Raw genomic sequence first — 26,400 nt, 5'->3', positions numbered from 1 at the left:
AATTGTGAAGCAGGGGAAACTGGTCTTTGAACTATCCTTCTTTCCCTTTCAGACTTGTTTTCCCCTCTTAGCATTTCCTCCCTCTGAGCACCAAATGTTCTCAGGCTGCTCAGTCTCGTCTGTCTCAAGAAAATAGACTCAAGATATTCATTATCCATTCTTTCTCTTAACCATTACCTTTTGAATACCACCCATGGTGGTGTGGTGAGCTGCCTGCTACCTGGGCAATTTTGAAGAAAGTCTTTAACATCTCACATTGAATGCATCCTCATCTGTAAAATGGGAATGACTGTATCCACCCTCTAGTACTATTGTGATGATTACAGATAACAAGGAAAATGTTACCACGGAACCTGGAACACAGTAGGAATATTCAAAAAAAAAAAAAAAAAGTAGGGGGGCGAGGGGGACTACTATGTGTATTACACTTACTGCTATGGTCATAGCATGATATTTGACATCAAAAGGATACAAAATGTACATAAAATAGGATGCTTTCTCTCTGAAATATATATAATCTAGACTGGGAAGAAAATCTTACAAAAATAAAATACAGTATTTGATTACTAACACAAACGTAGCAGAATTTTTGAGAAAGGTGAGTTATATGGTCTAGAACCAACACTTGCAAGGAACTGGTGATTTAGGACAGAGTGATGTTAAATTTCAGAGAGGCCTAACAGAAAAGTTCATGATTAACCTAAGCGAATAAACTGCTACACCTCAACATTTCTCATGTCACATTGTGTAAGGTGGTGCCCTGTTCCTGGTCTCTTTATTGATTCAGTTATTAATTCTGTGTCAACCCTGATACAGATGTCACTAAAATCAAACAAACCCTAGTATAACAGGGGTGGGGGACAAGGATTGATTTTGCTTTGTAAAAAATCTGGTATAGGCCAGGAGTGGTGGCTCACAGGCCGGGTGTGGTGGCTCACACCTGTAATCCCAACACTTTGGGAGGCCAAGGCGGGTATATCACTTGAGGCCAGGAGTATGAGACCAGCCTGGGAAATATGGTAAAACCCTGTCTCTACTAAAATCACAAAAAATTGCTGGGTGTGGTGGCAGGTGCCTGTAATCCCAGCTACTTGGGAGGCTGAGGCAGGAGAATCACTTGAACATGGAAGGCGGAGGCTGCAGTGAGCCAAGACTGTGCCACTGCACTCTAGCCTGGGCAACAGAGCAAGACTCCATCTCATAAAAAAAAAAAATCTGGGATGTATCTAATTTGGAAAGAAGGAAAGCAGTGGCATCTTGGAGAGCTCTCTGGCATTGTATGTGTAGTTCTCCAACTCCATGTTCCATTTTGTAACACACTGGTAACTCGGAACTGGCAAAATGTTGGGAGTATTTACACCATGGAAATTGGCAAACATGACAAATAATGCTTTTTTTCTTTGAAAAAGAGGTTATTAAATATTTACCACCACACCAGTGAAAACAATCATTCATTGTGAGGTATTTGTACTCAAATTGCTTCATTTAACTTTCACAGCCATTACTCAGGTAGACTGTTCTATCCACATTTTACAGATGAAAAATCAGGCCTTACAATGGTAAGTGATTGGCAAGAAATCCTGTTGTCGGTGCTCCCTGGACTAAAAACCAGGTTGCTTACAAAAGTGAAGAACACCTGGATTTCTTTTTCTCAGCATATCAAAAAGATATTCCCATGAAGACAGAAAGCTATACTTTAAAAACATCTAAATTCAGGCAGTACTCCTCCCAAAACCTTTAATTTTCTACTCGGCTTCATTTTGCTTCTCTACTCATCTAACTCTCCACTTCATCAATATATACTTCGTTTTTACCACCCTGACTTCTAGACGTCCAATTCAACATTTTGGACCTATGTCCTTCCAAGAATTACCCCTTACAATGTCTCAAGAAATAGACTTGTGCGTAATGACTGGGATACGTTATGAATAATCTTTAAATCAGTGATTCTTCACACACCTGTTCTCACCAAGGCAGTCTAATCCATCTTGGTCTGAGCTACAGTTACAATGAGTAAGTCTGGGTTTAGAAAGAGCTGGAAAGTCAAGGCTTGGTCCAAGACCTCAGATGAGGTTTCTGACATTTATTCAATAATGACTGTTGTCAACAGCTAGCATCAGGATTGGAGAAGGGCCTAGGGGTGAGAAAAGCCAGGAAACTTCAACAGGTATCAGGTGCAGTCTGAGATTCAGGGGATCTATCATATTAGCAAGGACAAAAAGTTTCTTTGTACCCCTCACCTCTGACACCTCCATGTCAACTTCACCCTAATAGGCAGGCTTCTCTCATGGTCATAGGATTCCAGATCTACTTGCTTCCTCACTGACTTTCAACGGGAGCAAGTTCAGTCTATAAAAGAGCAAAATTCCTGCTGAACGTTGTCCTGATTGGGACCATGATGGAACAATCCCTAAAGCCAAAAAATACCATGCATGGATTTGCTTAGACCTGGATGACTCAAATTAATCATCGTGATGACAGGGATAGGATTACCTTGATTGTTTTAGTCCAGTCACAGTAGTCCATCAGGGATGTAGTGATCCCACACAAATCACAGAGATAGCACACACTAGGGAAGGAGTAGAGTATATAGTAGTGAGACAACCATAGTTGCCCCAAGAACCACTGGCATATTAATAGTGGACAGTGTATCGCTTAAGAGGTCTTTCTGAATAGACATGCAAACTCCCTCCTTCAGATACCTGAGTCTTCCTATTGATGTCAGGATTGGAGCAACCTTCTTAATTGTGAACATCAAGGTCATCCTGATAACATACCCTCACGCCCTCGTGTTCTCTCTTCCAGCTACCTTGATTGCCTTTGACAACACTCAAGTACTTCACCGGCCCTTCTGCTGCAGAACCTGGACGCGTGGTTCCTCAAATACAGTACTTTCCTCCCAACTCCCACCACTCCACTTTCCTACTGTGACTATTTCACTCCTGTATCAACTCCACTGAATCATCATTTCCTTAGGTCAGCTTTCCTTGTCCCCCCTGACTAGCAATAAATGTCCTCCTCAATCAAGTGTCTTGTCCTTCTCCTTCACTGGACTTGTCACAGATGTAATTTTACATTTTTAGGATTCTCAAGTAATTTCTTGCCCACTAGAGAATAAGCTGCATAAACACAAGGGCTGCATCTGGTTTGCCTTCCATCCCACCCTCAGTACCCAGCACGGGGTAAGGGTAATAAGGCACCCTCGGCGACTCTTGGAGAAATGGATGGCTGTGTCTTTAGCCCCTCAAAGGGGCCGTCCATACAAAATATATCCAAAATGCCAGCTGAATTCATAAAGTTACGAACCATTCTGCAGTACTCCTGTGACTGTGAGAAGAATACCTAACATGATGAAAATGTATAATGAGTTTTCACCTTGTCCACTGTTGGCTAGAGAAACCACAGGTATGCTATAAAGGTTAGCGTGGCACAATACATCTTTTCTCCATAATTTAAATACTCGTTTGTTTCACAAATATGCAAGTACAGATTAAGATTCAGCAAGAAATATGCAGATCAGTCCTCTTAACACATTGAAACACTTCACTTGCCAGTCACATGACCAGACGGAGTTAATGTACAAGTCTCAAGCTCAGTGATTTCTATAGTAAAAATGCAGTGAAACAGTCAGACTTCATGTATGTCTTATCCCCTGACAGAAATAATCTCTTATATGGTCATTGTAAAGGGAAATATTTGCCTCTTTATGCTCACTTTGATATGCACCCTAGTGATTTGATACATATTATATAATCATTGGCCTCAGGACAGAGGAGAAAACAACTGTTACCTCTACAGTGAAACAGCTTTCTGTGATCAGGTAATAGCAAGATAGAAAGTGGGTGAGGCATTCTGCGTCACTTACTTGGATGGCAGTTACAGCTCAGCATTTTTTGGAAAACCTTTCCCCTGTAACTTCCCCATTGATGAATAAGAATATCATTAATATTTAATGTTCTGCTTCATTTATAACAACCAGAACCACCATGCTAACAATAAATATCCCAGAGCAATTTACTGCTTTCGATTTTTCAAAGCACTTCCATGCACAGTATTTCATCTTCCTTTACAACTCTGTGCATCAGAGAAAGTCAAGGCTTGGTCCAAGACCTCAAGGCAAGTTATTGGAAAAGCTGGGAGGAGAACCTATAATTTCTCCTTTCAACCTCTTTCCAAACTGCCTCTTACCCATTTTCTTATGTTATGAGAGAGAAGTGACATCTGCAGAAACTGGAACTCCAAATTTGGATGAAAGATGTTCTCTGTAGAAAAAGTTATCTTTCCTCTTTCAAATTAATTATTCAGAATCCAAATTTCCTAATTATAAGGGCTTTTCTTTTGGGTTAAATATGCCCCACAGAAAATTGCAACAGTTTAAATTAATACTGACTCTGACAAGCATTTTAAATTCATTTTCCTGTACTTTTTCCCTCTTCCTCTACCCGGAAACTTAGAGAATATGTTTAAATTAAAGATGCATTTGAGAGATGACAATTCGTATCACTTTGTAAGTCTTACCTGAAAATTCTCCAAGGCAAGAATAAGTAATCAAACCTATTAACAATTCACCTGTGAAGAGAAGTGCTGCTATAAACAATGAGTTTAGGCAAACTCGATAGTTCAGTCCAAGTTGCTAAAATCTTGCCTTTCTCTTAATTGTGCATGGCAGTAGGGCCCATAAGTAAACTGAGTGGGGGCCATGGAAACCAGTCCTTGTGTGGACAGAACATCTATGAAAAAAGCTCACTCACGTGGACTTAAGCATATGAGTGTACCCCATGTGTTGTGGTAGAGAAGATAACACAGATTTAGGTAACTTTTAAAAAATAAAAACATGACTTCCTTTTTTATTCAGAACATGAGTTTATCAGAAGATACAATGACACTGTTAGTTCTGTTGGTCCAATATCTATTTTCCCCTTCTTCCTTCTTAGTGGAACCCACAGCAGTTTTGTTCACATAGCCACCACTCCTCCTAGTGGATCAGGAACAGGTGACCTCATTTCCAGTTCCAGAGGGAAACCCCCAAGTCCTGCAGCCAATCACACCCCTTGCCATCCCCAGGCCAGGTACCAGTTTCAAAATGAGCACTAAGACACAAAGCTGCAGCCTCCACTGGGTTCTGGGAAACATCTCCCTATTCCAGGGAAAGAGACACACCAGTAGATGACCTCTTATCCTCTTTGATGATTTTTCTGTTTGGATGTGATGCCCAGAACCAAAGCAGGAATTTCCTTATCATTCCTAGGATGAAAGCAGTATACAGAGGAGGGAAACCACCAGAGATTTTGGAGCAGGTATCGTAATGTAATACATTTCCCTATGTTTAAGTCCATCTGAGTCAGGGTTTTCTTTTGTTGCAGCTGAAAACATACTACAATAAAAAGTAGATCTTCCCCCTCCACCAGCACCCCAGTAGGTTTATGAACTTACTTGCTCACTGAGGTTCTTTAACAAGAAATACCGACTCTAGATAAATCTGGACTTCATCTAACCAACGGCAATCCTCTCCCGGCCACTCATTTTTGTCTAAGCCCACAGAAGCATCATTTTCAGAAAATGTATAAGTTACATGCTGCATAATTCCCTATTTAATCCTTCTCTGATCTGTGCATGCATCTTTGCTCTCACCTCTCCTGGTCCCTGTGGCCCTCACATGAATAGAATCAGCCAGCAAATATCTAACGAGCATTTAGCACAGGTAACGTTAATGGCTACAAAAGGTACCTAAAAAGCATTTTTTTTTTGATTTACCAATATCATACCTACACACATGCTACATACACAGCCTAAGCACTGCAGAATTTTCCTCATGTATTTAGCTATATGCATTTTTCTGGGAAGAGAGTCTATAGCTTGCATTGGATTTTCAAAGCAGCCCCTGACTTGATGAAGGTTAAGAACCTCACTCTGGATCAGCTAGCATTTGGCAAACCACACTGTCTGGATGTGTCACACACACAGAATGTGTTCCCCAGAGCTTCATATTTCTTGCTTGAGGCAAACCATCTTTAAGTATTAATAATACTGAAGTTTTGCGATATTTTGGACTAAATAAAATTTTGTGGGCTCTCCTGGAGCCTCAAAGGCCATTTATATTTTCATTTCAATAGAAGGAAAAATAAATCCTACTACTTAGAAATATGGGACAGGACCTAACTTTCTGTTTGTGCCTCTCCAAAGAAATTATGAATCCTGAGCTCGAAATTTAGTTGAAGAGACGAAAAGTGTATTTGAAAAATAACTAATACGAGGAAAAAGTTTTAAGTTTAGGCTACAAATGGTAAATAAACACCAAGGGATTGTTACTGAAATAGTTTTTGAAAAGGAGACGGAAGTTTCCTTGAAGCAGGACTCTTAAGGCAAGAAGGAAAGTCGGGCATGGTGGCTCATGTTGCCTGTAATCCCAGCACTTTGGGAGGCTGAGGCGGGCAAATGGCTTGAGGCCAGGAGTTGGAGACCCGCCTGGCCAACATAGTGAAATTCCACCTCTACTAAAAATACAAAAATTAGTTGGGCGTGGTGGCACACACCTGTAATCCCAGACACTCAGGAGGCTGAGGCAAGAACCCGGAGGCCAAGGTTGCAATGAGCCAATATCACGCCACTGCATTCCAGCCTGGGTGAGAGAGTGAGACTCTTGTATCAAAAACAAACAACAAAAACAACAACAAAAGAAGACAAGAAGGAAATCAAATATTGGAGAGCACAAAGAAGTTAATTCCAAAGTGTGGCCAGAGAACAGGTGAAATCGTAGAGCCCAGGTAGCAAAGGGTAACGCTTTAACTCAAGACACACGGAAAAATCAAGACCAGTCTTATTTCACTGAAGAGTAAGTCTAACAGTCGTGAAAGGTAAGATCTGGAACTTTTCCATAGGAATGCTTCAAAACATTTCACTTGACCTCACTCAATGTAACTAACTACAGCCTTTGCCAACCCCCTCCCCTCCTTTCCTCTTTTAACTATCACCTCTCATAATAAGGACCTGAAAACAGGTTCCCTAACTTCAGCAAAAGTGCCCGCTCCAATCTATTATGAGCCACTGACAACTGTCACTTCTCCATAGAAAAATCTTCAGTGGCTCCCGATTGCTTTGGGTGTAAACGTAAAATTCCTTAGGCTAGCATTTAAAGTGCTCAAGATCTTGTGTACCTTCTTCTCATGTTATTTTGCATTGGCACTTCCTCCTGTGCCTCAATCACACCAGACTCCTCACCGTTACCTAATATATCCCTGGCTGTCGAGTCTCATGTCTTTCCTCAACCTGGAAAACATTCTTTCCCACACAACAAATGCATGAAGAATGAATAAATAAACGCATAATGCCACCAAGGAAACACTTACACACAGACATCAGTCAATTACATGCATACATATACATATATTTATATTTGTTTGTTGGTATCTTTATTTATCCCCACCAGGATGCAAGCTTCAGAAGGACAGGAACTCTGGGCACCTATGAACCAGGGTTGACACCAATGCCTTGCTAAGAGCTCAATGAACATTTGTCAATGTGAAGAAGTGCATTTATTAAACATGAAAATATTCAGAATCTTTTGTCACAAAAAGAAAACAGAACCAAATTCGTAGAATTTGACAAAATAATCATCAGTAACTAACAGAATGTTTTTAAATGGTGATAGAAACATATTATTACAAGATACAATATAATAAATAAGAAAGCATTTTTTCCCAACAAGAGCTTCCATTGTATGTTTTATTTCTCTAAAACATTGAGTGATGGGATCAATAAAAAAAAACACAAGGATGGGATAACAACTTGATTTGAAGCACAAAAATTTCTATGAGATGAAATTCACAAATTATTACCCCTTTACAATGTAAAACAGATTTGAAATGGCATGACTTGACTACCTGATATACAGTTTATTACTGGTTCACCCAAGGGATTGTATACAAAGCTCTCCATTTTCTTAAAAAAAAAAAAAAAAAGTAGAACCAGCTGGTAGATAAATACAGTGCCCTTCAAAAGCCCCTGTTAAAGCCACAAATAATTGCAAAACTTGTTCAAATCAAATGGACAATTTATTTTATGTATGATTTTGCAAAGCCTTTACAAATATCCATGGATGGCTTTGCACCCCATTTGAAAGGATTTGCTATAAAACTGCACTGGCATAAACAAACAAAACTATTCTCAATATTTATACTTACAACAAAAACTTATGAGGTTCTATATTCAGTTGTAGTCATGAAAATCCTTACTCCCTGAGTTTTCATTGGCTATAGTCTAATATACAAAACAAACAGGGTTTTCCGTTTAAATGTGACACACATATACTCTGTTTTGGTGTCCACGTTTCAAGCATTTTTCAAAAATTCAGTCACAAGGGAGAAAAGCAAAGAAATAAACGTATACATTTTAAAACACACCATAGCCTTCTGTAATATAGAAACGATTACATAAACAGGAGTGAAATTGGTTTTTTTAAAACTCCTTCCTCCAAGTTTTTGGCCCCAGAAGAGGTTGAGAATTAGGAGACGGAGAAGAGAGAAAAAAAAGGAGTATTGGCCAGTAAAATGCCAAACAAAGCAACTGAGCTAGGACAAAAATTGAAAGGTGCTTGCCAAGACAAAAGCACAACTTAAGCTGCAGCTCTGTCCTCTCAGAGACTACACAGGGCAGGGAGCCTGACGCTACTAACCTAGGGTTTCTAATGATTCCAATCCTGCATCCTCATGTCAGAGGACAGGAAGGACAAAGCAAAGGGCTGTTCAAACATAGTCATCACCAAGTAAAACAAGGGACACTCCCTTGGCTCCTGCAGCTTAGGTATGCCTCAGGAACCTTTTGTTGTTATTGTTCTCTTTTTTTCCTTCTGTCTCTCTCTTTTGAATTCAGAAATGTAGCTTCCATGTAAAGAAGAGAAGTCAAAGGGAGAAAAGACTCTCTTTACAAAACAAGCTTTCCAAACACACCTGTCCCCTATTTTGAGGATTGTGTGTGCCTGTACTGATAGTAGAAGCATGATTTGTAATCCTCCAATTTACCCCAAAATTTCCTGTCACCTAGAATCTCTGTGGCAGTTCGTTCTCCATAGTTTGTACAAATACAAATCCCAAGAGTGTGGTGGGGCACACATGACCGAGGCTGGTCCAGGGCCACCACTCCCAGTGCAGCCCAGGAATCTGCAGTTACAAAACACATCTAGCATATTAGGATGCGGGGGCACCCACTTTGAGAAGTATTGGGGCATCAGTTAGAGCCACAGTTTTCCTAATTCCACCTGTCCCTCGGATCTGGAGCACTGTTAACAATACATATTCCTGGGTAGCTCCAAGACACACTGAAGCAGATTCTTCTAGATGGGGCCTAAAAGTCTGAAATTCACCAGGCCTCTCCCCTGCCCACCCCCTGACCTCCTCACATACTGCCTGATGGCAGGAAGTGAGCGGTAGTCTCTTTCAGGCTCTCTGGGAGGCACTTGCCTACAAGTGCCACGAGCTGCAGTCGAAGAGAAGATAATAAAGTTCAGAGCCTCAACTACCAGGTGAGTATCAGGGCAGGTGTTAATCATCGCCCCAAAGAAGAAAAGTGGACCCAGAGTGCACCAAGAACTCCAGAGAAACAAGCGGTATAAGTGATGAAAGTACTGATAATCAGAACTCAGGAAGGGCGACTACCAAAAAATAGCTGAAGACCAAACAAACAAAAAACAAAAGAAACCTTTTATGAGGGAAAATGATTTGCCATTTTCCACAAGGCAATCTGCATCTTGAACACAAATAAATGCACCACACAAGAGGACGTAATTTTGAAACAGACCTAGAAATCCTCAAGGTTCCTTTCAAATCTCCCCCACAGGACTCAGCAACACTCAATGAGAGTCTGTTCTTAAACAACCTGAAACCACGAACACCTAAGCACATGTGAAATATCAAAACAAAACATTTCCCCCACATCCCAATCCCGGCTCGGTGATGAAAAGCAGTCGTCATCTGATTCAATCAGACCACATTCAAAGCAGGTGGTTCCGAGCATTATTGGAGCACACAGTGCCAGCTCCTTCTCCACACGCACCAAAATATATGGGGATACTTTTTTAATGACACATGAAGAATTAGAAAGAACGGTTTCAAACCTTTTTGTGGGTAAAATTTAATCCCCACATTTTTAGTCAAAAAGCATAAAGAATATCTTACTGAGAAAATGTGCCTCAGAAGAGCAGCAAAGCATAAGGAAATACCAAGAAATTAAAATAAGAGTTGTGTGAAGTCTTCATATCAAAGCCAGTCAAAATGGGATTTCTGCGGTTATTTTGCCTCTCTTTGGCAGGCTCCTTTAAAAAGGCAGATTCAAGTTTTTTTTTAAACTTATTTAGATATATTTATTTATATTCGCAAATTAGATGCCAAAACAGCAACAAACGTGGGCTAGAGAGGTACATACTTCTGAAATCTAATCCCTTTCTATTTATTAACCATATGGCAGGAGTAATACACTTAATCTTATATCTCAATGTGCTCATCTGTGAAATGGGAATAATATATATTGTTTGACAGATTAAATGAGATTACTGATGTACTATACTTAGCAGACTATCATACACATTGATAGGTATGTGTTGATTCAAATTGATATGAGTTTATTATCAATAACTGCTGAAATTAGCTTTTATTTGACAAAAATAATTTAGATAGTTTGATTTAGAATGGAGAAAAAAAAAAGAAACTGAATAATCACATAAAGTATGACTTAATAACTTATTGTGGAGTTCAGGCACGTTAACAACCTCATTAAAGGCAGACACCGTTTCCTCCACTTTCTCCATAAGGCCAGAGAAAGGAATACGGAGATGACCTAACCATTCCACGTAAGTGAGTGTTTAACAAATTCTTGAATTTAAAAATAAATCCCATTTGGACTGCACCAGTATTTTTACAAACATCTTCAGTGCGGTATAGAAATGTTGACATAGAAAAGGAATGACTGAGAATGCTATTTAGTTGAGAGAGATTAGAGAAGATATTGGAACAGTATTAATGGAAAGGTTAAGAAAAAGCAAGGAGAAAAAAGGAAGTCTTTCAAAAGATGATTTTCCATTAAACTTCAGTTGATTATGGGGGGGAAAAAAATCCAGGCTATTAGTCTGCAGTGTTGGTTAATAGTTTTCCTTATTTTGAGAAAACAATGAAAACTAATGAGTTACATCCAGCAGCTTTAAAAAATGAATTCTGTGCATAATTCGTAAGCCCTTCACCACATGCCTCTATGCAGTCCTTCTTTCAGTTAAGGTTTCAAATTAAGGTTATTATTTATGAGAAAAAGTTGGAGACACATTAAGAGCTATAACAATTCCCCCAGACCATCATGGGGGCGGGAAGGCGGTGGTTCCATTCACAATGAATGGAAGATATACTCCAGGCCAAATATTTAAAGAGGGGTGCAAAGGATACACACACAGCAATCCGCAGGCACCTGTCACTGCAAAATTCAACACTCACACAATCGAAAGGGCATTTGTGTTCACAAATCAAGTAATTATATCCCTAACTATCCATCTGCATATGCAATTACCCAGTCTGTTGCACAGAGAAGCAGATTTTTGCAGGTGTTTCCTTACCATCTTTCCTTCAAAATCCAGTTGCCCTTTATGTCCCCAAATCTGGGCACATACCAGTTCTCTAATTGAATCTTCGTGGCACTGTGCTGAGGATCAAGTGTTATGTTTTCACATACCGCGCTCACACACAGAAGATTTTGTAATCTAATCAGGCTCTTGCTCCCGATCACCACTTAACTAATGGTTTAATGGGCTCCGTTTACACCTTGATGTTAAAGCATGTGCAATGTGCCTCATGACTCCTCTGAGGAATCTGTTCCTAGGTTCTCTGACACATTCCAATTTTGCATATGTACTTTAAAATCTCAGCGTTACAACTCTGGTATGCCAAGTAAAGTTAAATAAACAGAATGACAAAGCAGTAGACAGAGAAAATGAGCATGTGTGGTTGAGGGCAGTGCATTTAATCAAAAAGGAGCTTTTCTGAATTTTGGAATCATAGAAATTCAAATTGCAAAGTGTTTTCTATACTCAGAACTTGTTAAACATTTTGTTCCGATTGGTGCAAATTGTGCGTCTGTGCAGTCCTATTATACATGAGAAATCAATAACTTCTCAGCCCTGAGGACATCTAGGGACCAGTTCCCCTTTATGTCAATCTCAGACCTAAGTTAATCTCAGACCCAGCTTTATAGAATCTGAGTGCTGAACAGGACATCAGATGGCATCAAATCCAATAATCATCACAGAAATAGAAACCAAGGTCCAAGTAAGTGCAAAGATACCCCATGTCTCAGACTGTGCTTAAAGGATTGATTCTAGAACCTTCATATGTTTGAGAGTATTTCTAACTTTAATTTCTTCACTGTTTGAATTTAATGTTCATGTTCTGCTACACAATCATTTATATGCATGCTTCTTTAATTTCCTAGATTTTCCTGGATGTACAGTTAAACAACAAAGTCTATTTAAAATAGCAGTAATTTGCAGTTCTAGAAAAGAGAAAAGTTGGGGGGTCAAACTTCTTTCTTCCTTACAGAAGCTTCTAAAAACATAATTAATATGTTCTTTTTAACAAATATTCTACAGTACTGTTAAAGCATTGTTATTTAGATCTGAACAAGACACAGATTATTTTCTACTTGCTCTAAATTAGGCAAGTCTGCCAGGGCAGGGAGACAACCAAACCTACAGCTCAAGTCTCCTGACTTCTCATCTTCATACCAAGGGTGAGATATTGCTGGTCCTGAGATAGATCTTACTTGCCCTGCACAGGATTCTTGGAGATGCTGACTGAATTAATGAGGGGGCACGCTTGCCCCAGTTACCCTAAACTCACCTCTCCTTAGCATCTGCTTCACTCATTCATACTATCCTGCTGGAGCCCAAAGCCAGGTGCATTGTCAAGGCTCTGCTCTATACTCACTGGTCACGACTGTGACCAAACTGTTAAGAGGGTAAGAGGAGGAGACACATACACATATCCACCAACACCTCCACCCACAAAGATAGGCCTCTCTTGGAGAATGGACAAAAGCCATTGATAGAAGTCAATTTCACGTCTCCATTGATGTAGCTATCAATATCTGAGAAGATACAGCTATTATCTGGTATTAAAATATTTGGGTAGAAGAGCTCCATATCTGTTCACATGTCACAAGTAGTATTTTTCAAGAGGACAGGACAGTTAGCATGAGTGACACAGCAACCCTAGGAAACTGTCCTAAACAAAGTCTATTTAAAAAAACAAGAAACTAAATACCACTACCAATCTGAAAGGCCTTAATTTAAAAAAGCTTTTGGGCTAAGTTAGCATTTCACAAAACTGTCTTCTGCAGAATGTTCCACATGGGAGGTATTTCATGAAAAATGGAGTTCTCTGGTCAAAGCAACTTGGGAATCATTAAAAGTAATATCACTCTCTAGGGGTGTTTTACAATATCTAATGCAGAATGTACTGAAAATAAAATTTCTATTAACACATCTTGAAACAAGATTTTTTTTTAATGCTAGTCTACATTATTCTTTCAGAAGGCTCAATAGGAAAAGGGGAGTAATGTAAATGATAAATTACTGTTTTGTGAATTATATGAAATACATTAAAAGCTAATAAATGGAATATAGTATAGGCTGCAATATTTACACATCTCCTTGATAATTCCTGAACACAGAAAAATGTCGGAAAATTAATTTATAAATTATTTGATGAATCTTATTAATATATTCTTTACTTAAATTTGTGTAAATTAATACACAATTACACAAATACACAAACTACATATCCCAGGTAAAATATCCAAAGAGTAAAATGCCTTTGTCTCTCTGCAAAAGATGTGGCGGTAGGTTCTTGCCTTCAGTGTCTGTAGTCTACAGTTTCTGTAGACCAGTTAAGCTAGTCCCTAATCCAACTTTATTTCCCCAGATCAAAGATCCTGCACCTGTCCCATCAACCCAAATATACACAGCAAGATATATTCCACATACATTGAAACAATGTGAATTGGTGAAAACAAGAGGCTTAGAAGATTAAAAAATATTGGACTTGAGGTCAGGCTTGATTTTGTAAATGTTTTCCTCATTTTTATATTACTTTGCATGTACTCCCCTATTTAAATATCATAGTCTTAAATAACTACTCCAGTAAGCATTGGGAGCTAGATTTTTACTTCTCTGACCAAAACATAGCAATTTGTTTGAAATATTATGGACACACACACACACACACACACACACACACGGATTACTCAGGCATGTACAAACAGGAAGAAAAAGAAGTAAAGCAATTTTAGTCAATATATGCTCTTCTCCAACTAATACAGTAACCACAAACTGTACATATATTCTATTTGAGAAAAAAAAAAGAAATGAAAAACTGTGGAATCACATGAAAGGTGGTTTGCATGCACACAGAGGAAAAATGGCCAGTGAGAATAAAGGGACTTCTTAGCTAAATAGAGAGTCTTTTAAGATTAGTATTATGATTTAAGTCTACTTCAAAATGGTTTCAGCCTTATTAAAATTACATTAAAACTAGCCCTGATGCATTTGCATTTAAAGGGTTGCCTCACACTACTTAGCAGGCGCTGAATTCAGTCCCCATTGATTTATAGTATTAGGGCACTACAATCACAGACATTTTTCAGGATAAAGGACAATAATACCCTGACCAAAAGGGTTTAAGGATGCAAGTCATCAGGAATGTGAATAAGAGAACTACGTTTATTTGCACAGCAGAACACATTCACTTGCAACATTAAAACCAACCAGAGAATGCAAGACAGGGGAATTACTATTCTATTACATGGGATCCTTACCAGTAGGACCACATTCAATCAGGGATCTTGTACCCTTGTAAGAACATAAATCTTGAAAAGGAAAGAGATAATAAACTATTTTGTTATTTTAAAGTGTCTCAGTTAATATTATTAACTTTGATCCTTTCAATCCTATACTAATAGAAAGGAGTATCTTATTGCAACATCTATGAAGATCTGAAACAGATAATGAAGCCTTTCTTTAAAAAAAAAAAAAATAAAGAAATCTACACAAAGCAACACAGCTCAAAGAAGTGGCAGTCTTTCTTTTAAAAGACTATAAATGCATTCTTAGGTCTGGTTCTTTAATCATCAAGAGCTCAACCACAGGGTTACTGGTTTATTATTTTAACCAGTTCACAACCTGTTTGATTCAGACTGTTGACTCATTTAAGCCAATAGGTAAGTTTTTTCAGTGTTTTGCACCAAGTGACTTACCAGAAACCTACACTAACACAAGAGAATCAAAAGTCGTAACTAAAGTTCCCATTTCTGTCACACTCAGGCAGCCCACAAAGTCGGTGGAGAATATAAGGAGGTATTTGGAAAAAAGAAAAAAGGTAGGTATTTGAGGTACAAAAGCTGGATAATTGGCCACTTATTTCTACTCCAACTGTAGAATAATTTAATTTTTAAATCTTGTCCTAAACATACATAGATGTGAAAGAACTTTAGAAGTTCAAAGTGTCACACAAAATCGTTATAATCATTTAATTATGAGAGTTGCTCAGCAAGTACAAGGTTTTATGAGAGCTAATTCTGTTCTACAGTTTAGTCATTAAAAGAAAAATGTGAATCTAAAAATTCCTGGGCTGCAAATAAATATATGTTTTAAGGACAAATGTTTTTAGGAACAACCAAACCAGTTTTTGGAAATGTCACACTTTGTACATTAGTTTCAACATCAATGCAGAAAAGTACACATTTAACAGGCATGACAAAAAAAGGACAACAAATAAGATTGATGTCGTAGAAAACAACAACATCAAAAAATTGTATACTAGGCAGCAATTCCTTTAACAGTAATATAATCTAGGTCTAAGAAAAGAGCCGTTTTACACTGCTCTTTCATTATGAAAAGGAATTTATGTTCATTTTTTTAAAGGTTGATTTCTGAATTGTTTGAATAATTCAGGATATGTCCTTTATATGGAAGTGAATAGTGAGGTCTTTTTAATTGAGGCAAGAATCATTTCCAAGAGTCATCTGAGTTCTTCCCCATTTTTCCCTTTCCTAGGTTTGAGCATCAGGAGGTATCTTCAGGTCCTCTCTTCGTCTGCTTCCTAGTGTATAACCACAAGCCTGCTATACTGTGATACAGAAAACCCAGAGATGTGGCAAACGAAAATGGGAGCAACAAAACCACTACAGCACAAGCCTTTAATGCAAGGCGGAGGAAGGAAAGTAAATGCTTAAAGTTTTCATACAGCTTACTCTGTTGATGGCTGCCAAGTAAAGAACCTAAATTCCAGGGCTTTATAATTGTTACAAATTGTGCCAAAGTACAGCGTGTTACAATAAATTATGAAGCTTATCTAAATTATAAAAGTAATTAAACTTTCCTCAGATACTCATAATTCTGCCCTCCATAAATTTTCTGTTCATTGCATATTCAATACCTGTATGTTCCAGTAAAACAAAAAAACTAAAAAGAAAAAAACACACACACACACAGAAGAAAGAAAAGAACAATCTCCTAAGAACGATGATGCACAAATAGGCATAGAGCATAATCTAAATTGCAGAAATGCATAAACAATTGTTCTCAAGATCTTCAACCATAACAAATGTTAATAAAAATATTTACACTAGAAACAATTTTCAGAGCTTTTTTGAAGTTTTGTTTTCCTCTTATTATTACAGACATTTGTTTTAACATGAGTTTTCTCCTCTATCCCAACATTTCCTACTGCTGTATGATGCCATAAATCTTTGTTAGTACATTACTGTACAATCTGTCACAATAATAACAAAAATAATGAAAGCCATAGTAACCCAGTTATATGGTCCTTGCCATTTGCAAGAGTCCCAACTTCTTTATATACGCTAAATAGTAAAATATATACAGGATCCATCAACTGCTGAAACACAGCAGTCTACAATGGAATACAGCTGCTGCTGAGAATCAAACTGAACAAGAGGTGTCAAATTACAAGAAAAAAAAAAGTTTAAAGCCATGAGAGAATATATGGAGGATACCATTTCCAAGTTTAAATTTAAAGAAAGACCAAAAATGCCATCTTGATACTCGTAAGGCAAAAAACATCGTTCTTTCTTAAGGTTCAACCACATCTCCACCAGGAGCAAATCAGCCGAGCAGGTGTGTTAGTGATGAAGGAAACCCTTGTTCTATTAGAAGTATCTTCAATAGTCAGCAAACATGATGAACAAATTTTTTAAACGCATATAGGTTATAGAACAAGTTTGTCAAAAGGTTCCTAGAATTTTGTTTGATTTTTGTTTGGGTACCTGGTTTCTCGATCCTAAATTAGGCACTTCTATTTCAGTGTATATTCCAATTTAACAAAAACATTTATTTTATAAACAGAAAAGGAAATGAGCTTGGAGATATATTTATGCAATTACCATATCTAATAGTCAATTACATGTCCTTCCATGAATAGATAAATAATATATGCACATACATTTATCAATCTCGTCTATGAGGGAAAGAAGAGAGAAGAAATTAAAATAAGAGCAAACTATTATATACGGCACGCAGTTTTCATTATTTCATATTTGCATAAGGGGATGCAATATTTGTCTTCAATAAGGCTACAAATTACAAATGATTAGTTCAGATCTTTTTAAACCAAACTAAAATATACAAGTTATTAAGTATATCATTCAACCTAGCAGTTATATTTGTTATAACTATTTACCTTAGTTTCCTTATTTTATAAATTAAAAGCAGGAGGAATGTTTGAGGTCATGTAAAGCTATGAAAACATTAATTATTTAAAGATCAAGTTAAATATGTTTTAAAAACAGAATACCTCACAATATCCAGTGGGGGGGAAATTACGAGAAATGAATGAGAGAACAGAATCAGATCAGATGTACTGTACTTTAAAGTATCCATTAACTAAAGCTACATGAAATTGGAAGGGAAAAAAAAGAAAAAAAAAAAAAACCTCTGACATCCACATGAATACCAAATTAATTCATTATGATCAGTGCTACTACAATGAACACAAAATTAATTCATCACAGTGGAATACACAAAGCACTACCCACTTGTTATACCTACTGACAAAAAATAATAGGACGATTATCCTCCACCAGGGTGACACACGTGGCCATGGGCACTGCCGGCTTGTCAGTCACACAAGTGTTTCCTTCCCTGGGAGTCTACACCAAGATATTTTTACAAGGAGGCTCTTTATCAACCACATTAAATGAAGCATAAGATGTGAAGACCTAAATTATCAACGGTTTTCCCTCCTGCTGTTGCTCCCTGCCAGGGCTGGGTCCTGGGTTAAGCAAGTAAGGCACCTGGGGGCAATATTTAAGAGGGTGCTCACACACTCAGACTTCTGCAAGTCATGGCCCGTGCCTTACACAACCCTGACAGTGAGTCCCACAAGCCCTACACATCGGAAAGCCTAGACTTTAAAGCATAATCACCTCTCTTATTCGGGGGCCCAGGGTTCCTGCCATACCAGAGTAGACTTGCCAGTCGTAACACCTTCCAGTGTCATGACCATGGTCAGCAGTCTTCTCTAAGGCAAGCGCTCTGGATGTCAGTCTCTTGAGAAAGCCTTATGTAAACTTACAAGCGTGAGACTAACCATCAGGGTGCTGGGGTCTACCACAAGACTTCACCATAAGATATGGAAAAATCAAGATGACTTCGTGAATCCCCCCCCTTTTTACCTCCTCAGAGACTCTAGTGAAGAGAAATGGCTGCTGACTTTTGTTTCCCAAGCCATCAGAGATAAAAGACCTGGCACCTGAACCTCAAGGGCTCCGTCTACTTCCACTTCTAGCACCAACGGCTTAGTCTTGTAAGAGTGTCTTTGCTCAGTCACTTCAAGGGGACTTAGTAGGTGGAAAGTCACACGTAAGACAGGAGAGAACCCTTTCCTAGAGAGGATGCGGTTCCCCTTGGTAACGGGAATGTGATGTAATATATCTTCTTCCTTTTATTTGTAAGTACCCCTTAAAGTACCCCTGAAATCCCTGTGGGCAGCTAGAACGTAGAGTTTTCACGTACCATCTATAATACAAGATTATGCTTATGGAAATCTTTCCTCTTTCCCTTGACATGGCAAAAGTTTTTGTTTTTTAGATCTTCAACAATGGGTTCATCTCAGACCCTTTTCCAGAACGGGTCCAAGAAATGCAAATGTCAGCCAATGTAATGAAAGGCACCCATTTAATATCACAACTTGCTAAAGAAGAAATTTTTTTTATTCAGAATTTGTCTTGGAGTATACAGGGACTCAAAAGATGGATGCTCCTTCCTTTGCTAAACTGCAATTTTGTTCTTCATCCTTATTACTTAGCCTTTGTGGGGTGCTCATGCTATACCAACACATCTGCGCATCACAGATGTGGTACTCAGGTAGGAAGAAACAGGAATCTGATACATCGTGAGAGCCTAGCACTCTATTCCACCTGAGAACAGGGTACCAATAAATGTGAAAGCCTTAGTAGAGGCAATACTTTTAAGACTGTGTGTGTGGTTAGGGAGGCACAGTAACGGAGTTTTAGCACAGGGTAAAGCATATTCTAAAAGAAAACTAGACTTTTTCAGCTAAACTAGCTCCATCTGTTTATATAGGACAGAAGTACTCTAACTTGACTGTACATTAGAATCACCTGGGGAGGTTTTAACTCCCCCGCCTCCCTCCCCAATTTAATTGGGGGTGGGGTCAAACATCAGTAGTTCTTCGCCAACCTCCCCAGGTGACTCTAATTTGCAGCCAGGTCTGCAAACCACTGATATCGAGGCCAGATGGCCATATATCGTGTACCTGGGGAAAGAGCATTTTTACTATGAGGGGACACAAATCAGTGAGTAGTTTCCAAGTCCGGCTGGCTATCTGAATCCTATTGGGAGCTTCTATTAAAATACGGACTACCAGGCCTTGCCTCTAGACCTACTGAATGGGAAGCCCAAAAAAATGAGGTTCAGCAATGTCTGCATATTTTAAAAATACGGCCAGGCACAGTGGCTCACGCTTGTAATCCCAGCACTTTGGGAGGATGAGGTGGGCAGATCACACGAGGTCAGGAGTTTGAGACCAGCCTGGCCAACATGGTGAAGCCCCATCTCTACTAAAAATACAAAAATTAGCCAGGCATAATGGTACACGCCTGTAATCCCAGCTACTCGGAGGCTGAGGCAGGAGAATCGCTTGAACCTGGGAGGCGGAGGCTGCAGTGAGCCAAGATTGTGCCACTGCACTCCAGCCTGGGCAACAGACGGAGACTCTGTCTCAAAAAAAAAAAAAAAAAAAAAAAAATCTTCAAATACATTTTGATTGTCATCTGGGATTAGGACCACTGACCTGGATGAAAGTCAGATGCTCTTACCCCTAACTCGATTTCCAACAGAATGCTTCATGTTTGGAAGAGTAATCTTAGCCTGCCAAAGAATTAGGAATAGCACGGGAAAGGAGTGGAGGAGGGGAGAAGTGTTTAAGAAAAAAATAAAGAGAAAAGAAATTTAAGTGTCCTCTAAGCACCCACAAGTCTGCTTCTTAAAGTGCTGATAATGAGCAGTGTGTGCTGAAAAGACCAATGGAACTAAATTCTGAACCAGTTCATTTCGGCACATCCTGTTTATACGACTATTTAATGAGTCATTCAGCCAGGATGATTTTCTGTCTGAATATGTTAATTGCCATTTTTTTCATAGCTCTCTATTAAACAGTACAGATAAAATAGACATGCTCATGTTTTTAAGCGCTATCAGCCTCTCACCCTCAAGAGAGTGGGCAACAGGAGTAAATAAGGGAAAACTTTCTCTTTTTTAAAGTGCTTAATTCTTTTAACATATATTGGCATTTGGGACCCCACTTCAATTCAAAAGCATATGTTAGAGTTAGCATTAAAGTGAAAATGAAATGAGGTGGTTCTCCCCCATATGCCACTGGCTTCATTATATCACAAAGAATTAGCTCAAATAACAGGCAACAATGTGAATTTTCTTGCTGATAAATTCTTCTACGTTTAGGTCAGTGTGGATATTTGGGGAAGGACAAGTGATAAAGAAACAGAAAAATTCTGACTCACTCTGATACTCCTTTATAAATCAATGTATAATGATTATGATTATTGAGAACCCTTGAAGATCTAGGAAATGGGTGAAAGGTCTAGTTAGAGATTATGTTTAATGAGTGATTAAAAGAATTCATTTTTATGTTTCATTTATCCCCAGAGGATGCAGAATTTAGAAATGAAAATTCCAAAACAACATCAATGCGAAAAGTGAAGCAATAAACATCAGTGCAAAAAAGCCATATTTTCAAGCACATTATCACTTAATAAATCAAGCCACTCTTAATATTCATTTTAGCATTTATGCAGTTTCCAGTGCCTTAATTTTAAAGGATTTACATTAAACAAATTACATATCATTATACTGCATTCGGAAGGGAAAAAAAAAAAACCAACCTTAAGGCCATAACAACATATTTTATTCTTAACGGCTTTGTTTACAAATATTAAATGGTCAAATTAATAGTGTTCTCAATGGCTTTTTGACAACTCACATTTTTCATAAATGAAAATAAAGCAACCGAAAAGATGAAACTCCAGTGGCAAAGGTTTATTGGTCTTTGTACCTCATTAAAAGGACTTTTATAAATCACGTTTGTTCTTTTGAGTAGCAACTAACACGGCTGAAAAGGGCAGGTTGGGTTTTAAAAGAGACAGATATGACCTAAAGGAAACACATTTTACTGTAGTGAAATAAACTGAGGAAACAGTTAGCAGATTAAAAACCCCTTGAAAGGAAGCATCATCTTTGGGAGAAAAAAAAAAAACGAAAAAAAAAAAAAAAACCTTCGCTGAGGAAAACAGCTGGAAACAGGAAGCTTTTGGGCTTTCATCCTGCCTGCTTTGATTCCACCGCATCCCCATATCATGAAAAGGCAAAGAGACTGATTTCAGCTGTGTCTTCTTTCAACAGAAGGGGGATAAGGCTTTGTGGAGTGTGAGCAACCCCATCCAGAAGACCCCCGCCCACCCCAATCATACAAACACTAACAATGAAGTGGAAAAAGAGAAATGGTGATAGATAAGTAGCAACTCACAAATAGCATTTTACAGGCTGTAACAATGAAAGGAGAGTATTTGCTCTAACTTAATTGTTTCTCTCAGCAATTCTCATATGAATTTGCAATCCCCTAAGTGAAAAACACTAACCAAGGTAGATACACTATGACAGGTTTTTTTCTCTCTATTCTTTTATGCCTTTCTAACTTGGTATTTCCAGGAATGCATGACGATGAAAAGTTTCTATTTCTGATATCCAGCGCATTGTTGTGGCCATTTTTTTTTTTTTTTTTTCCATTAGAGAGAAAAGGAGTTAGATGTTACAACCCGTTATGGTCTTAAATCTAAAGTCACTGAATTCTGGTTTTCACTATATTTAGATATCTGAAGTCACTCTATTTAGAGATCCAAAGACCAATAAACCTTTGCTCACTGCAGTTTCATATGAGATGTCCTTTTGGTCATCTCATCTAGATTGTTCCCCACTGCTACCTTGAAAATATTTGTATTCTCATGACATTTAAAGGACAATGCAGCATAGTAAAGGAAAGCTTGGATGAGAAGCTTACATCATCCTTGGTAACTAAATAACAAAGCAGCTCAATAAACAAGATCATACAAATCTAATACACCCAAGTCACAATTTATTCTTCTGTTGCTATTTTGGGATGCCTTTTAAAGTGGGGATTACAAAGCTAGACAATATAGGGGCACATAAATGTAAAACTCTGACTTCGAAAATGCAACCAACGTCAACATAAAATAGGAGGTATATCTCATGCTTTTCACAAAGGAGAACTGATTTTCATACAAGTTAAGGAAAGGAACTTACATTCAAGTTACATACAAGTTAAGGAATTAGCTAATTCATTTTTCTAAAACTATTCTTAATAGACAGGAAAATTTCACAGCATAAGAGGTTTCAAGCAGGATATGTAAAATGAATATCAACTTCATCTTAACAGACGGCTTAAAGTAGGTATCTTCAGATATTCAACCTTACAGTGGAATACTTTGATTCCATGGTAACACTTCAATTTCTAAAACGTCTACATTTGACACTTGGTATGTGCCACCTCCTTACCAATGGATATGAATTACTTTTGATTTATCCTTATTCATTCTAAATGTCTTTTTTATGGAACTGCCTTAGTTACTAGTGAAACGTAGTATAACTTTGAGAATCCTCATGCAAGGTTATTTTGACAGGCTACACCGCTAAAATAAAAGTGATCCTCACCAACAAAACAAAATAATTTAGTTATTTGTGTCAAACTTTGAAGGTCTATAGTAACAATGCAGTAGATATCAGAAATAACAATTTTTTTTATCATCATGCATTCCTGAAAATTTGAAGTTAGAAAGCCAAAAATTCAGTCTAGACTCTTCATATTTTGGGCACCATCAATTTCGTCATCATCATCCTCATCATCATCATCATCATCACTAGCCATCTTCTACAATTATGAACAGAATTTTCACATATTATTTCATTCATTCTCAAAAGCAACCTAAGAGGAAGGCCAAACAGGTATACTCCTCCTCATAGAAGAGACAAATAAACTGGACCCAAGAGGGTAAACAGAGATTCTAGTGATAGCATCCAGATCTCTGAAAGAAGTCCTTGTGTTATCCATGAATGAGTACCTAACTCTGACTCATAACTTCCACCAATACCTAGAAAAATAACCAGCTCAAGAACCACCATTTTCAGGTCAAAGTACAGAATTTTTGTTATTCCTAACACATTCTTGGGGAACTCCGTTTCTTTAGGCAATAGTACTAATATGGCCCTGTAGACTTAACAACATACAGGAGGGAGCAGAGAATGACATAGTCAACTTTTCTTTGCAATCCATTCTAATGCCCGGGCACTGTGGCTCATGCCTATAATCCCAGCACTTTGGGAGGCCAAGCTAGGTGGATCACCTGAGGCCAGGAGTTTGAGACCAGCCTGGCCAACATGGTAAAACCCGGTCTCTACTAAAAATATAAAAATTAGCCATGCATGGTGGCACATGCCTGTAATCCACCTACTGGGGAGGCTGAGGCACAAGAATCACTTGAACCCAGGAGGTAGAAGTTGCAGTGAGATGGATCCACCTCACTCCACCCTTGGCGACAGACTCTGTCTCAAAAAAATAAAAAAATAAAAAAAAGGAATCTATTCTAATTGCTCTAATGTACTCCTATCTCTGCCGCTCTTATAAATATGTATTCATTCTGTAACTTACTGATCATCTATCAGGTAGCAAGGCCATTGTCAACAATGTAAGTCTGAATCCATAAATGCCGCTCCCATGAAGTCTACAAAAAGATAAGAAATGTACACATGGGAGAAAACAGAACTCACATCTGCTGAGCATCTATGAAGATGAAACCATTTCCCAGCTCCTTCCTTGAATCCTCACGACAGTTATATGAAGATGAAAACTGAAGACTACTAGTTACCAGTCACTTTTGTGGCACTGGGCTCTCCTACGAAAATTAGAAATCCTACTAATATTTGAGTAAAACTAGCTAACATTTCAATCACTAAAGTGAACACATGCTAATAAGTAGAGACACTATAATTCTTCAATGCTTTAGAGAAAAATATGATTATACCATTAACAATTTAATCTTTTCCTTGTCATTTTAATCTGCCAAGGCTTTGATTTAGAAACAAAATAGATGAGGCAAATCACTGTATTGCCGAACATTGGTATCAATACCAAAAATAAACTGAGGCACACATACAAACACTGACAGAGCTATAACATTCTCGCTCACGCATACTCACTGCCCCTCTCTGAGTCTGTCCCACCATACACAGTGTGCCCACACTGCCTCTAATTTGTGTTGTCTTTTGGCAAAATGGACTGTAGTGCCAACTTTAAAAACCAATTGAAGTATTAAAACAGACATCCTCTCCCATATTTGGCAGAAAAAAACCCTAATTCAAATGTTCCAAGCCTCCCCCAAGAGCAAGCAATTATAAGGTGCAGAAAGGCAATGGCTTTAAAACAACATGCTAATCCTAATATTAGTACCTTGAAAAAGGAAAGCTGCCAAGATGTTGGAATAGTGCCCAGTTATCCGTCTTACCTACAGCAATAAAACTGTCCTATAAATGTGAACAGGACAGTAAGGATACATTTTGGGGTTAGGTTATTGGCATTTTTTTCCACCTTGCCATTCCCTAGGAGAATAAGCCTGACCTACGGAAGCAAAACACAGCAGATGGTAACTCAGTCCAGTACCAAGAGTACTTAGTCAATCCAAATAATTCACACAAAAATGAAGCAAGATGTTCAATGATTTATGGCGCTAATTTCACAAGAAAATTATGGAATCCTTCTCTTCAATACCATCTTTTTATTGTCATCTGCTGGATAGCTAACTAAAGTGTCTAAAAATCAATACATTATTATATTACTATCAACAATACATAATAATTACATAATCATTAATAACATAATAATTATTATAGCTAACACTTATGCTGAGTACGCACATCCTCAGTATAATTCTATGAAATAACTACCGCCACTGTACAGATAAGAAAACTGAGAAAAAAGCAACTAGAACAAATAACTATGACATGGAGAACCAACTTTCAAATCTGGGAAACACACACCCTGTCCATGTGCCTGTCCATGTGAGTGGGTTTAATCTAAAGATTACTGCAAAAATGAAGAATCAAATAGATTGGCATGGAAATAACACTAGACCTGGATTCAGCTGACCTGACTTGTTCTCTGTGAAACCTCAACAGAGACACCTCTTTGAGAAATGGTTTCTTCATCTCTGAAATGGAGTGAATTCAAAGCTGGAAAGCTTGTGCTTCCAGTTTTAAAGATCAGATTCTAAGGATAAACCCTTAAATCCGAGTTTTACTTAAAGACCAGATCACTTTTTATCATTGTTCTAGATCAAGAAATACTGATGACTTCCAGTGGAAATCAAACAGCAGCAGTTTCTCTCTGGTTCAGTGATCCTCATCCCACGTGATGCTATCATAAAACTGTACTTCCTCTCTTTGCAGAGAGGATTAGGCTACTTGCTAGTAAATGTAACTCCAATAAACCTAGGAGGACCTGAGGCTGCTACTTCCCAGTTCCCAAGTCAAGTCAGGCTTTTGATAATATATTTTATTTATATACACACATACATTCAGACGGAATCCTCCAATCACCTTCCTGATTCTAAAACTGCATTTTCTTTCTACAAAATGAAGCCAAATGTCCAAAGGAAAACCATCAGCTATGATAATATACACACATTAAAATGTCCACATGCAACAAACACACACATACATATACACACCCCACACACAAAAATACTTCC

General features: G+C 38.1%; 1 protein-coding gene and 1 long non-coding RNA gene across 25 annotated transcripts in view; one reads left to right on the top strand and one right to left on the bottom strand.

Moving 5' to 3' along the window:
* Nucleotides 1–3,023, top strand: part of LOC144336447 (uncharacterized) — a 30,170-nt gene extending 27,147 nt beyond the window's left edge. Inside the window, exon 2 of the long non-coding RNA XR_013408268.1 lies at nt 2,806–3,023. This is a non-coding gene — a long non-coding RNA (uncharacterized LOC144336447). The remainder of the gene's footprint in view (nt 1–2,805) is intronic.
* The window catches only part of TCF4 (transcription factor 4), a 363,540-nt gene that overhangs the window by 252,559 nt on the left and 84,581 nt on the right, over nt 1–26,400 (bottom strand). The gene's annotated exons all lie outside the window — the stretch shown is intronic.

Source organism: Macaca mulatta, chromosome 18, assembly GCF_049350105.2.
Source record: "Macaca mulatta isolate MMU2019108-1 chromosome 18, T2T-MMU8v2.0, whole genome shotgun sequence".
NCBI classification, from domain to species: Eukaryota; Metazoa; Chordata; class Mammalia; order Primates; family Cercopithecidae; genus Macaca; species Macaca mulatta.
Note: the sequence above shows the minus strand (reverse complement) of the source record. Positions and strands in the feature narration are given on the sequence as shown.